The 12279-nt window shown below is 44.7% G+C and overlaps 1 long non-coding RNA gene across 1 annotated transcript; it reads right to left on the bottom strand.

Annotated features, from left to right (window-relative positions):
• Positions 1 to 4834: 4834 nt before the first annotated feature.
• LOC141083146 (uncharacterized) lies at positions 4835 to 9888 on the bottom strand. Its single transcript, XR_012230652.1, has 2 exons — positions 9602 to 9888; positions 4835 to 6759 (listed from the first exon to the last, which is right to left on the bottom strand). It is a non-coding gene; the product is annotated as an uncharacterized lncRNA (long non-coding RNA).
• Positions 9889 to 12279: the final 2391 nt, after the last annotated feature.

Raw genomic sequence — 12279 nt, 5'->3', positions numbered from 1 at the left:
ACAAAATTTTTTTATTAGTTTTTTTTATTTTTAACTGGGAAAAAAAGGGTGTAATTCAACCTTTTATGGTATAAAAAAAAGCCATTTTTATTTTTTTAGAAAAGGTTTTTCTTTTAGTTTTTTTTTAGGGGATTTCAATCGACGACCTGAAGTACTGCAGTATATAGGCAAAATAAGGATCTCCTATAAAGCTTAGTCATACACTAGACTTGAATTCATGGGAGCTCAAAGATAGCAGCCATGGGGGTCTACAGCAGCATTAAAGGGGTTAAAAAAGTGATCGGAGCTGTAATAGGCAGATGACAGCTGTGTGACACAGATGCGTACATTTTGAGAACAGATTAAAAGCTGTTCAGCTGATGAAATCCCCAGCGATCAGTTGTGATCTGTCAACAAGTGTTAGGTTCTCCTGCAGCACAACCGCAGGACAGAAGAGGTATTACACTGAATTTAGCCTGTTGTGTGTGTAATGTACATGGACGAGTCGGGTCCTCCAGAGAGAGATTTGCTTTCTTTAGATGCTCTTCAATTCCAGAAAAAATCAAAAGCAGCAGAGTTATATATTACCATCAACTCTAAAAGTTTCCAGACTTTCTGAGATCTTTGAACTTGGACAGAAATTGCGCTCGGAATAATAATAAATATATACTGGCCTGAGTTACGGCCATAATAAAACAACAGGCGGCGGTGAAATTTTACTTACTACCTGTTTCTTTATGACTTGCTTTATAGCCGCATTTAATGGCACGGACGCCGCAGTTACCGCAATATGAGACGATATTAAAGGATATGATGGAAAGGATGTGAGTGCGGAGGTGAAGCCCCGATGTATCTGCAGGAAAGCATCACAAACCTTGAAGTGCCTCCCGAATAAACAGTGGCTGAGTGTAATATTTGGAGGCAAGGTAGGTCGTTATGGAAGTCGCAGCACGAGACGTCCTCGCCGGCATTTCGACAGAGAATGTAAAGTTATGGGTCATTTACCAATCAGCACCAAGGAATAGGAAACTATAAAGGAGCAGTATAACAGCCGCAGAAATGTGCTATACGGCAGGTCTTGTGGGGTGTTCCCGCTATACAGCAGGTCTTGTGAGCTGTTCCCGGTATACGGCAGGCCTTGTGAGGTGTTCCCGGTATACGGCAGGCCTTGTGAGGTGTTTCCGGTACACGGCAAGTCTTGTGGGGTGTTCCCGGTATATGGCAGGCCTTGTGAGGTGTTCCTGATGTATGGCAGGCCTTGTGGGGTGTTCCTGGTATACGGTGGGTCTTGTGAGGTGTTTCCGGTACACGGCAAGTCTTGTGGGGTGTTCCCGGTATATGGCAGGCCTTGTGAGGTGTTCCTGATGTATGGCAGGCCTTGTGGGGTGTTCCTGGTATACGGTGGGTCTTGTGGGGTGTTCCCAGTATACAGCAGGTCTAGTGAGGTGTTCCCGGTATATGGCAGGTCTTGTGAGGTGTTCCCGGTATACGGCAGGCCTTGTGAGGTGTTCCCTGTATACGGCAGGTCTTGTGAGGTGTTCCCGGTATACGGCAGGTCTTGTGAGGTGTACCCGGTATACGGCAGGTCTTGTGAGGTGTTCCCGGTATACGGCAGGTCTTGTGAGGTGTTCCCGGTATACGGCAGGCCTTGTGGGGTGTTCCCGGTATACGGCAGGCCTTGTGGGGTGTTCCCGGTATACGGCAGGCCTTGTGGGGTGTTCCCGGTATACAGCAGGCCTTGTGGGGTGTTCCCAGTATACGGCAGGCCTTGTGAGGTGTTTCCGGTACACGGCAAGTCTTGTGGGGTGTTCCCGGTATTTGGCAGGCCTTGTGAGGTGTTCCTGATATATGGCAGGCCTTGTGGGGTGTTCCTGGTATACGGTGGGTCTTGTGGGGTGTTCCCAGTATACAGCAGGTCTAGTGAGGTGTTCCCAGTATATGGTGGGTCTTGTGAGGTGTTCCCAGTATACAGCAGGTCTAGTGAGGTGTTCCCGGTATATGGCAGGTCTTGTGAGGTGTTCCCGGTATACGGCAGGTCTTGTGGAGTGTTCCTGGTATACGGCAGGCCTTGTGAGGTGTTCCCGATATACGGCAGGTCTTGTGAGGTGTTCCCGGTATATGGCAGGTCTTGTGAGGTGTTCCCGGTATACGGCAGGCCTTGTGAGGTGTTCCCGGTATACGGCAGGCCTTGTGAGGTGTACCCGGTATACGGCAGGTCTTGTGAGGTGTTCCCGGTATACGGCAGGTCTTGTGGGGTGTTCCCGGTATACGGCAGGCCTTGTGGGGTGTTCCCGGTATACGGCAGGCCTTGTGGGGTGTTCCTGGTATACGGCAGGCCTTGTGAGGTGTTCCCGGTATACGGCAGGTCTTGTGAGGTGTTACAGGTATATGGCAGGTCTTGTGAGGTGTTACCTTGACAAGACCTGCCGTATACCGGGAACACCTCACAAGACCTGCCGTATCCCGGGAACACCTCACAAGACCTGCCGTATACTGAGAACACCCCACAAGGCCTGCCGTATACCAGGAACACCTCACAAGACCTGCCGTATACCAGGAACACCCCACAAGGCCTGTCGTAAACCGGGAACACTTCACAAGACCTGCCGTATACCTGGAACACCTCACAAGACCTGCCGTATACCGGGAACACCTCACAAGGCCTGCCGTATACCGGGAACACTCCACAAGACCTGCTGTATACCGGGAACACCCCACAAGGCCTGCCGTATACCGGGAACACCTCACAAGACCTGCCGTATACCGGGAACACCTCACAAGACCTGCCATATATTGGGAACACCTTACAAGACCTGCCGTATACCGGGAAAACACCTCACAAGACCTGCCGTATACCTGGAACACCTCACAAGACCTGCCGTATACCGGGAACACCTCACAAGGCCTGCCGTATACCGGGAACACTCCACAAGACCTGCCGTATACCGGGAACACCCCACAAGGCCTGCCGTATACCGGGAACACCTCACAAGACCTGCCGTATACCGGGAACACCTCACAAGACCTGCCGTATACCGGGAACACCTCACAAGACCTGCCGTATACCGGGAACACCTCACAAGACCTGCCATATATTGGGAACACCTTACAAGACCTGCCGTATACCGGGAACACCTCACAAGACCTGCCATATATTGGGAACACCTTACAAGACCTGCCGTATACCGGGAACACCTCACAAGACCTGCCATATATTGGGAACACCTCACAAGACCTGCCGTATACTGGGAAAACCTCACAAGACCTGCCGTATACCGGCAACACCTCACAAGGCCTGCCGTATACCGGGAAAACACCTCACAAGACCTGCCATATACCGTCTTGTGAGCTGTTCCCAGTATACAGCAGGTCTTGTGAGCTGTTCCTGGTATACAGCAGGTCTTGTGAGCTGTTCCTGGTATACAGCAGGTCTTGTGAGCTGTTCCCGGTATACGGCAGATACTGTGAGATGTTCCCAGAAAAAAGAGGGGGAGAAGCCAGCGCTGCTTGTGGTCAGAACGTAATACATAAAGTGTGAAAACACACATTGGTTTCTATCTGCATTCAAAAATGAGACATTTAGCAAAAAATTGATCAATTGTTTGAGCTACCCCGCCACGTCAAGGCAGTCTCGTATGGGGAGTCCTACTCTACGTTTTTTATGTTCGCTGTGCCATTACGGCCTCCTAAATGTATAAAAGCAAGACCTCATTACATGCACACTGTAGCTCAAGCATTTCAGAATCGCTCCTATGGCACCAGAGAGGACTGCCTTGACGTGGCGGGGTAGCTCAAACAATTGATCAATTTTTTGCTAAATGTCTCATTTTTGAATGCAGATAGAAACCAATGTGTGTTTTCACACTTTATGTATTACGTTCTGACCACAAGCAGCGCTGGCTTCTCCCCCTCTTTTTTGTGAGATGTTCCCGGTATACGGCAGATATTGTGAGATTTCCCAGTATACGGTGGGTCTTGCGGGGTGTTCATAGTATCATGACACAGAGCATCGCAGCTATCTTGGAAAGATGTCAGGACATGCAGATCATTGCAAGACTAACAGAAAGGAGTCAGAACACAGAGCATCGCACCTTGTTGTGTCAGTCAAGGTGCTCATACTAACCTCTCTCCACCACCAAAACTGCCTACAATAGTCACATGAATGGCAGAAGGCAGCTGGTCTAATGAATCACATTTTCCATCATGTGAATGGCCTGTGGGTGGGTGTTACCGGTGAAGAGGTGCCACCAGGATGACCTATGGGAAGTAGACAGGCCAGCAGGGCAGTGTGATGGAGCGATGTCTGGCTGGAAACCTTGTATCCTGGTATCATGCGGATATGGCATGTACCACCTACCTAATCATTTTACAATCACAGTACACCCTTCATGGCAGTGGGGTTCCCCAATGGGCATTCCTCTATCAGCGGAATAATGGTTGGTCAGGAATAAGGAACATGAAGGTGGTGACTTCTCTCCAAATTCCGCAGATTTAAGTTATGATCAATCATCTGAGGGATGGGCTGGAAAAACAAGTCTGATCCATTGAGGCTGCGCCAGAACGTTTTCAGACATCTTGGGGCCAGATACCACAGCACCCTACAGAATACTTGTTCAGTCTACACTTACACATCGGCAGCGCAATGGTTGTGTAACCCATAATGGTTTCCTTCACATCACGCCACCATTACAATATTTATTAACTTGATCTCTCTCTATTCAAAATTTACGGGGTCTGATGATATATGGGCCATAAAAATGATTTAAAAAAAAAAATCACAATGCAGTAACACATGCATCCACAGGGTGGCACAACACTACCCCAGCAACAGTGCAGCAAAAAAGAGTCGGAGAAATAAAGAAGTAATTAGAGATGTTAATTAAACAGTGGAAATCAAAGGCTTAGAAATTATGTTTATACATGAGCATAATATTTCCATCACAAGACATCACACTGCATCATGGGAGAACGAAGCCATTACTGTTCATTGCTCGCAAAGCTGAATGCTCGTTACAATTGCACTAAGACAAGGCAATCTTCAGTGGTCTCCAAGCTTTAGCAGCGCAGATCTCCTCCAGCTTCTGCTTGTACAGGGCTAATACTTCTCATTATTGTAACAAATGAGATCAGACCACTTATATATTGCATCAAACTACACTACTCAACATTGAAACTGCAACAACAAGAAGGCAAAGTCATGGCGATCTAGAAATCACAGGATGGATGGATGTGTAAGTGATCTGCAAATTATGACAAACTTGTTGGAGATTGAGAGATAGAAAAAGTATTAATAAGAGTTCAAGGCTAGAGGCACGAGAAGTACAAATTGTTCTGGCAGATGAGAACGTGAGCAAATATCTTTAGCAGACATTCCTGTAACATCGGGGCCTATGGTCTGATCTAGGCACTGGGATGTGCGCCTTATTGTCTTCAATTGAACTCAGATTGTTAAGTAAAGTTGAACTGGTTGTTAAGAAGTGAATGTCCCCTGATTTATGTGTGGCTGATCCTGGATCCCGAAACCTGAAGGAAGCGGAGACCTTTGGCCTGAATGTGAGTACACGGCACTGTACCCAGCACATCACTGCTAGACAGGGACATGGTAAATTTGTGGGATGCAGGAGCGTGGGAATGGAGCCCCCTCATCCAAGACTATTGCCCTGCGCACCTTACATTGGCCACGTGACAATATCAATCTCCGGCTATCATTGCTTCCAAGACAAAAGTGGGACTCTTCACGGAAGAGGAAAGACGTCATTTCCAGGATCCAATGCCATGTTGCGCTGCACCATTATGGCTTTTGAGAGTGGTGGCGTGAGGTCAATGAAGCACCTGTAACCAGACATCTGACTCGTAGACCAATGTCATACTGACACTTTCTGATGGTTTAGTAGATGTTGTGCGACGCCATAGTGTGTGCAATGTTCACTAGAAGTTCAGTATGGATCACTACGTCCTATTTTTCTAATCTGACAAGACCATGTGGGCAAAGACATCAACGCACAGTCCTTCACAAGAGAACATCACATCTTCCCGGGATTATGGTGCGGGGTGGCATAATGTACGGTAGCCACACCCTTCAAGTGTTCAGTCCAGGTTCAATAACAACTCCGCATTACATTGACTTGTTGGTGGAACCAGTGATATGGCCATCTTCCCAGGAGCCATTTCTCAACATAAGATGGCCGCAGGTTGATGGTGTTACTTTGAGCCACCTATGTGGCCTAAATGAGCTCCCATAGCTGCAGAGTCTCCAGACTTGTCTCCCATCAAGCACATCTGTGACATCATTGGTCAGTGATCACACAGGAGCTGCCAGCAGAGGATCTTGATGATTTGCCCATGTGCATTGATTCAGCAGCAGGACATTCCTCTGACGGCCATTAGTGACCTCAGAGATACCAGCCGAGGCTGGAAGTGCCGGGATTTCTGCGCATGGCTCAAACTCTAGACTTTTATAACTGAGAAGGAAAGTTGCAAAATTGGAATAATTAATTTTTTAAAATTTCTATAAAATTAGATGATCCCTTAAAAAGTTTTCCAGGAGTAGAAAAATGGAGCCAAGTAAGAGCTGCTGATTACTTCTGTCTTATTCGCCTGCCTCGGTGCGCTTCATTTCTTCATGAACTTCTTCATAGTCAAGTTAGAGTTCCAGCTCTTCTCGACAATTTAGTCCCTGCCCCGTGTATCTGACGGCACGGGCGATACGTTAGGTACATAAGCATCCGAACATGGCATCCTGGACATCTCATAAGCGCTCTCTATTTTCCATTTAACCCTCTATAAAAAGAAATATTAAATTACAGGGAGAACATTGAATTACAACCTCTAAAATTGCTCTCCGAGGAGAAGACGAGGACACAATGGAGAAATAACAATTTCCTAAAACGTTAGGTTTTGTATTACCTTATAAAAAAGCATTGGGATATTGAACGTTATAAAATCAGCATCTGCTACAAATATACAGAGAGAGAGATATAGAGAAAGCGCCAAATAGTGAGCAAATGCGATGTAATATATTACCTTACATCTGCTAATGCTGCTCTAACTACAATAATACTGCCCCCTATGTACAGGAATATAACTACTATAATACTGCCCCTATGAACAAGATTATAACTACTATAATACTGCCCCCTATGTACAGGAATATAACTACTATAATACTGCCCCTATGAACAAGATTATAACTACTATAATACTGCCCCTATGTACAAGAATATAACTACTATAATACTGCCCCCTATGTACAGGAATATAACTACTATAATACTGCACCTATGTACAAGATTATAACTACTATAATACTGCCCCTATGTACAAGAATATAACTACTATAATACTGCCCCTGTGTACAGGAATATAACTACAATAATACTGCCCCCTATGTACAGGAATATAACTACAATAATACTGCTCCCTATGTACAGGAATATAACTACTATAATACTGCCCCTATGTACAAGAATATAACTACTATAATACTGCCCCCTATGTACAGGAATATAACTACAATAATACTGCCCCCTATGTACAGGAATATAACTACTATAATACTGCCCCCTATGTACAGGAATATAACTACTATAATACTGCCCCTATGTACAAGAATATAACTACTATAATACTGCTCCCTATGTACAAGAATATAACTACTATAATACTGCCCCTATGTACAAGAATGTAACTACTATAATACTGCCCCTATATACAAGAATATAACTACTATAATACTGCTCCCTATGTACAAGAATATATCTACTATAATACTGCCCCTATGTACAAGAATATAACTACTATAATACTGCTCCTATGTACAAGAATATAACTACTATAATACTGCTCCCTATGTACAAGAATATAACTACTATAATACTGCCCCTATGTACAGGACTATAACTACTATAATACTGCCCCTATGTACAAGATTATAACTACTATAATACTGCCCCTATGTACAAGAATATAACTACTATAATACTGCCCCCTATGTACAGGAATATAACTACTATAATACTGCCCCCTATGTACAAGAATATAACTACAATAATACTGCTCCTATGTACAAGAATATAACTACTATAATACTGCCCGCTATGTACAAGAATATAACTACTATAATACTGCCCCCTATGTACAAGAATATAAGTACAATAATACTGCCCCCAATGTACAAGAATATAACTACTATAATACTGCCCCTATGTACAAGAATATAACTACTATAATACTGCCCCCTATGTACAGGAATATAACTACTATAATACTGCCCCCTATGTACAAGAATATAACTACAATAATACTGCCCCTATGTACAAGAATATAACTACTATAATACTGCTCCTATGTACAAGAATATAACTACTATAATACTGCTCCCTATGTACAAGAATATAACTACTATAATACTGCCCACTATGTACAAGAACATAACTACTATAATACTGCCCCCTATGTACAAAAATATATCTACTATAATACTGCCCCCTATGTACAAGAATATAACTACTATAACACTGCTCCCTATGTACAAGAATATAACTACTATAATACTGCTCCTATGTACAAGAATATAACTACTATAATACTGCTCCTATGTACAGGAATATAACTATTATAATACTGCCCCTATGTACAAGAATATAACTACTATAATACTGCTCCTATGTACAAGAATATTGTCATGGTCACGTGTGTCAGGACGCAGATGTTTCCGCAAGGCGGACCCATAACACACGTGACCCTGGATACACCGCCTCCAGTGGGGCGCATTTAAATAATAAAACGTGCAGGTGGATACGCCGCCTCCACCTGGCGAATTTAGGTATTACACGTTATACATACAATATCTGGAAACACCGCCTCCAGTAAGGCGCATTTAAATAATAAAGGGGGGAACCTGGGTAACTTTAACAATGGTGGGCCCTGCAATAGGGAAAAGGGAATTGGAGACCTCCTGAGCTCCCCTGAGCCAGTGTCCCTGCACTCCTAACGTTCCCTATGCCGGTTTCGCACCGGGCGCCGCACGCGTACCTCAAGGCCCTAGCTCGCCCTGAACCTAAACCCTCACTAGGGAATAGGTCGGTGCGAAAACTAATCCCACCACTGCACTAATAACACACATGAGGAAAGAGACAATACAGGGGAAACACCACTTAGGGTATGTTCCCACGTAGTTTTTAGTCTCTGCGGATTTTGTAGAGAAAACCGCAGGAAATCCGCAGGACAAAGTGCTGCGGTTTTTCTGCGGATTATCTGCGTTTTTTCTGCGGTTTTGCCCTGCAGTTTTACACCTCATAATGGATGAGGTGTAAAACCGCAGCGTTTCTGCACCAAACAATTGACATGCTGCGGATTGTAAACCGCAGCAAAACCGCGTGGAAAAAAACGCAGCATGTGCACAGATTTTTTTTATTTCCATAGGAAATAAAGGTACTGTACAACGCAGCAAAATCTGCTGCGTTTCTGCAGAGCCAAAAACGCTGCGGAAATGCAGCAGAATCCGCAGCGTGTGCACATACCCTTAGCTTTGCTCTGTTGCGTGCGCTCCTAGCAACAGAGCCCACCACCTGAGTGCATCTTCTCCTCCACCCGGATCCATCACCATAACAGGATCCTTCACCTTAGTGCAGCCTTGGAGCAGAGTCCACCACCAGTTGCAGCTGCTTAGAACCAGAGTCCCAAGGATGAGTTCAGCTGCTGACACGAAGTCGAGCATGCTTGAGTCCAGCTCAGCGGCCAAGTCCCACATGGTGAGTGCCACTCTCCATAGTCGCCACTCCACCAGCCCATGCAGACACTTCCCGCTGACACCATCACTGCGACCCCACCACGCCATGCCAGCCCTTCGTCCAGACACCATAGCTGAAACACGTCCCCCCTGGCTAAGCTGCGCAGGACTCCTCACCAGCTCCATCCTTCATCCAGGCTCTCCCAAAAACAGAGTGAACACACTCTCACAATATCACAGGCAGTGATTGCACACCTCTAGCACACCTTTATAGGGTGTCACACCTGATACCTAATTAAGTGCAACCTAACCTAAACCTAAGGTGCGATACCGCTAACCACCACCGGGGACAGTCAAAACACCTTTGAACTTAACCAAAGTAAAAAAAGTTCACTTTGTGCTTTTAATACCGCCAGATCCAACACTGGATCATGACAAATATAACTACTATAATAATGCTCCTATGTACAAGAATAGAACTACTATAATACTGCCCGCTATGTACAAGAATGTAACTACTATAATACTGCTCCTATGTACAAGAATATAACTACTATAATACTGCCCCTATGTACAAGAATATAACTACTATAATACTGCCCGCTATGTACAAGAATATAACTACTATAATACTGCTCCTATGTACAAGAATATAACTACTATAATACTGCTCCTATGTACAAGAATATAACTACTATAATACTGCCCCTATGTACAAGAATATAACTACTATAATACTGCCCCTATGTACAAGAATATAACTACTATAATACTGCCCCTATTAGGTACAAGAATATAACTACTATAATACTGCCCCTATGTACAAGAATATAACTACTATAATACTGCTCCCTATGTACAAGAATATAGCTACTATAATACTGCCCCTATGTGCAAGAATATAACTACTATAATACTGCCCCTATGTACAAGAATATAACTACTATAATACTGCCCCTGTGTACCAGAATATAACTACTATAATACTGCCCCCTATGTATGTGAAGAGCGAACGCACGCCGCCGGCACCAATATGTGACGACAGCGCCAGCACCCTGTGCCACCAATACGTCGCGATCCCACCACTGGCACCAGTAGGTCAGCGGTTGGAGGGATGCGACGCACTGCCGGCACACGGCTATCACAGGCACAGTGGGGGCTTATCTTAGTTATCCCGCCACTGGTACCATGTGACAAAAATATACAGCAAGCTAATCTCGCTCTAACATTTTACCGCAGGGGAGTATTTTGGATGCCCCACCACTGCTAACAACCTTCCAAGAACTGTGGGGGGTTTTATGTCTATCCCACTTTCACAGTTCCACTTTGGAACTCGCAGCTCTCCGGTGCCCCCTTACCCTCAGGTCAGTCAGGGAACTGCACCTAGGATAATTAGTCACCGGACAGGCTGCTTGTTGTGCACGGGCAATTAGGCTACTGCAGTGAGGGAATTATCGATGCTTTGGGCCTCAGCCCCATATTCAGCAATATAAGACCCCTCCGTACTGCCAACTAGCCCAACCAACCGAACACACCACGCTGCCACCAGCCATGATTCACTTAATCAAACGATTAATTAAGAGGGTCCGTGGCAAACTCCCAAATTAGTAGCGATTATCTAAAAAAGGCGCATAGTTCGTTTCTTAGAGCATGATAATTTTATGATTTATTCCCCAAAGTCGGACAGTGATTACAAATACAAAAGTTGCTACAAAGTTGAGACAGTAAATATGTACAATGCAAATATGAAAATAACATGGATGAAAAGAGAAAGTACACTTACATGTGCTTAGTTGGTATTAGGCATCCCATGTGGCTCGGGGGATGAGCGGCCAACCACACATCCCAAGACATCCGCACGTCTTGTCAGCATCAAACTCCAGCTCAAACTGACTGATTTTTCCAAGGGAATGCCTTATAACCTCTGCTGTGTGACATCACGGAAGGGGCAGAATGGAGAAGGTCAGCCCCCTACTCTTGGATTTAGAATCAAACTACAAAACTTAATATAACTGTATCTCGTAGGAGGAAGTTCGCACAAACACGCACATGGTATCATTTTATGTAGTTTGTTGATTACAATAATTCAAAACCAAATATGCAGTAGTTCGGACACACCATTTAGAAGGAATCCATATCTCAGTTTCTGGGGGTGCTAAACTACGGGTAGAAAAGCTGGTTTCGTGCCCGTCGCAGAAATGTAAATATTATATCTCTGTGGTGTATGATTTTTGCAATATGACTTGTTTTAATACTACTCATATTGATCCCAGCACATGTCTAAAGAACAAAGGACTTCCTTTCCTGGCTGTGCAAGGAGGGGAGGAGGAAAGAGAATCCTCATTGTGATCTCAGATTTCACTGAGCTGCAAGCAGGAAGACACTGATGTGTGTGTTGTGGGGGAAGAGGGGGGTTGCAGCTACATGACAGGCTGGTCTCCTCAGTGTGTAGCAATGGGAGATTCTATAAAGTTCTACAAAATCATATCGTACATTACAATGTACAAGAATATAACTACTATAATACTGCCCCTATGTACAAGAATATAACTACTATAATACTGCTCTCT

The sequence above is a fragment of the Dendrobates tinctorius genome, unplaced genomic scaffold (assembly GCF_039654945.1).
Source record: "Dendrobates tinctorius isolate UK_male_01 unplaced genomic scaffold, ASM3965494v1 ptg000020l, whole genome shotgun sequence".
Taxonomy (NCBI): domain Eukaryota; kingdom Metazoa; phylum Chordata; class Amphibia; order Anura; family Dendrobatidae; genus Dendrobates; species Dendrobates tinctorius.
Note: the sequence above shows the minus strand (reverse complement) of the source record. Positions and strands in the feature narration are given on the sequence as shown.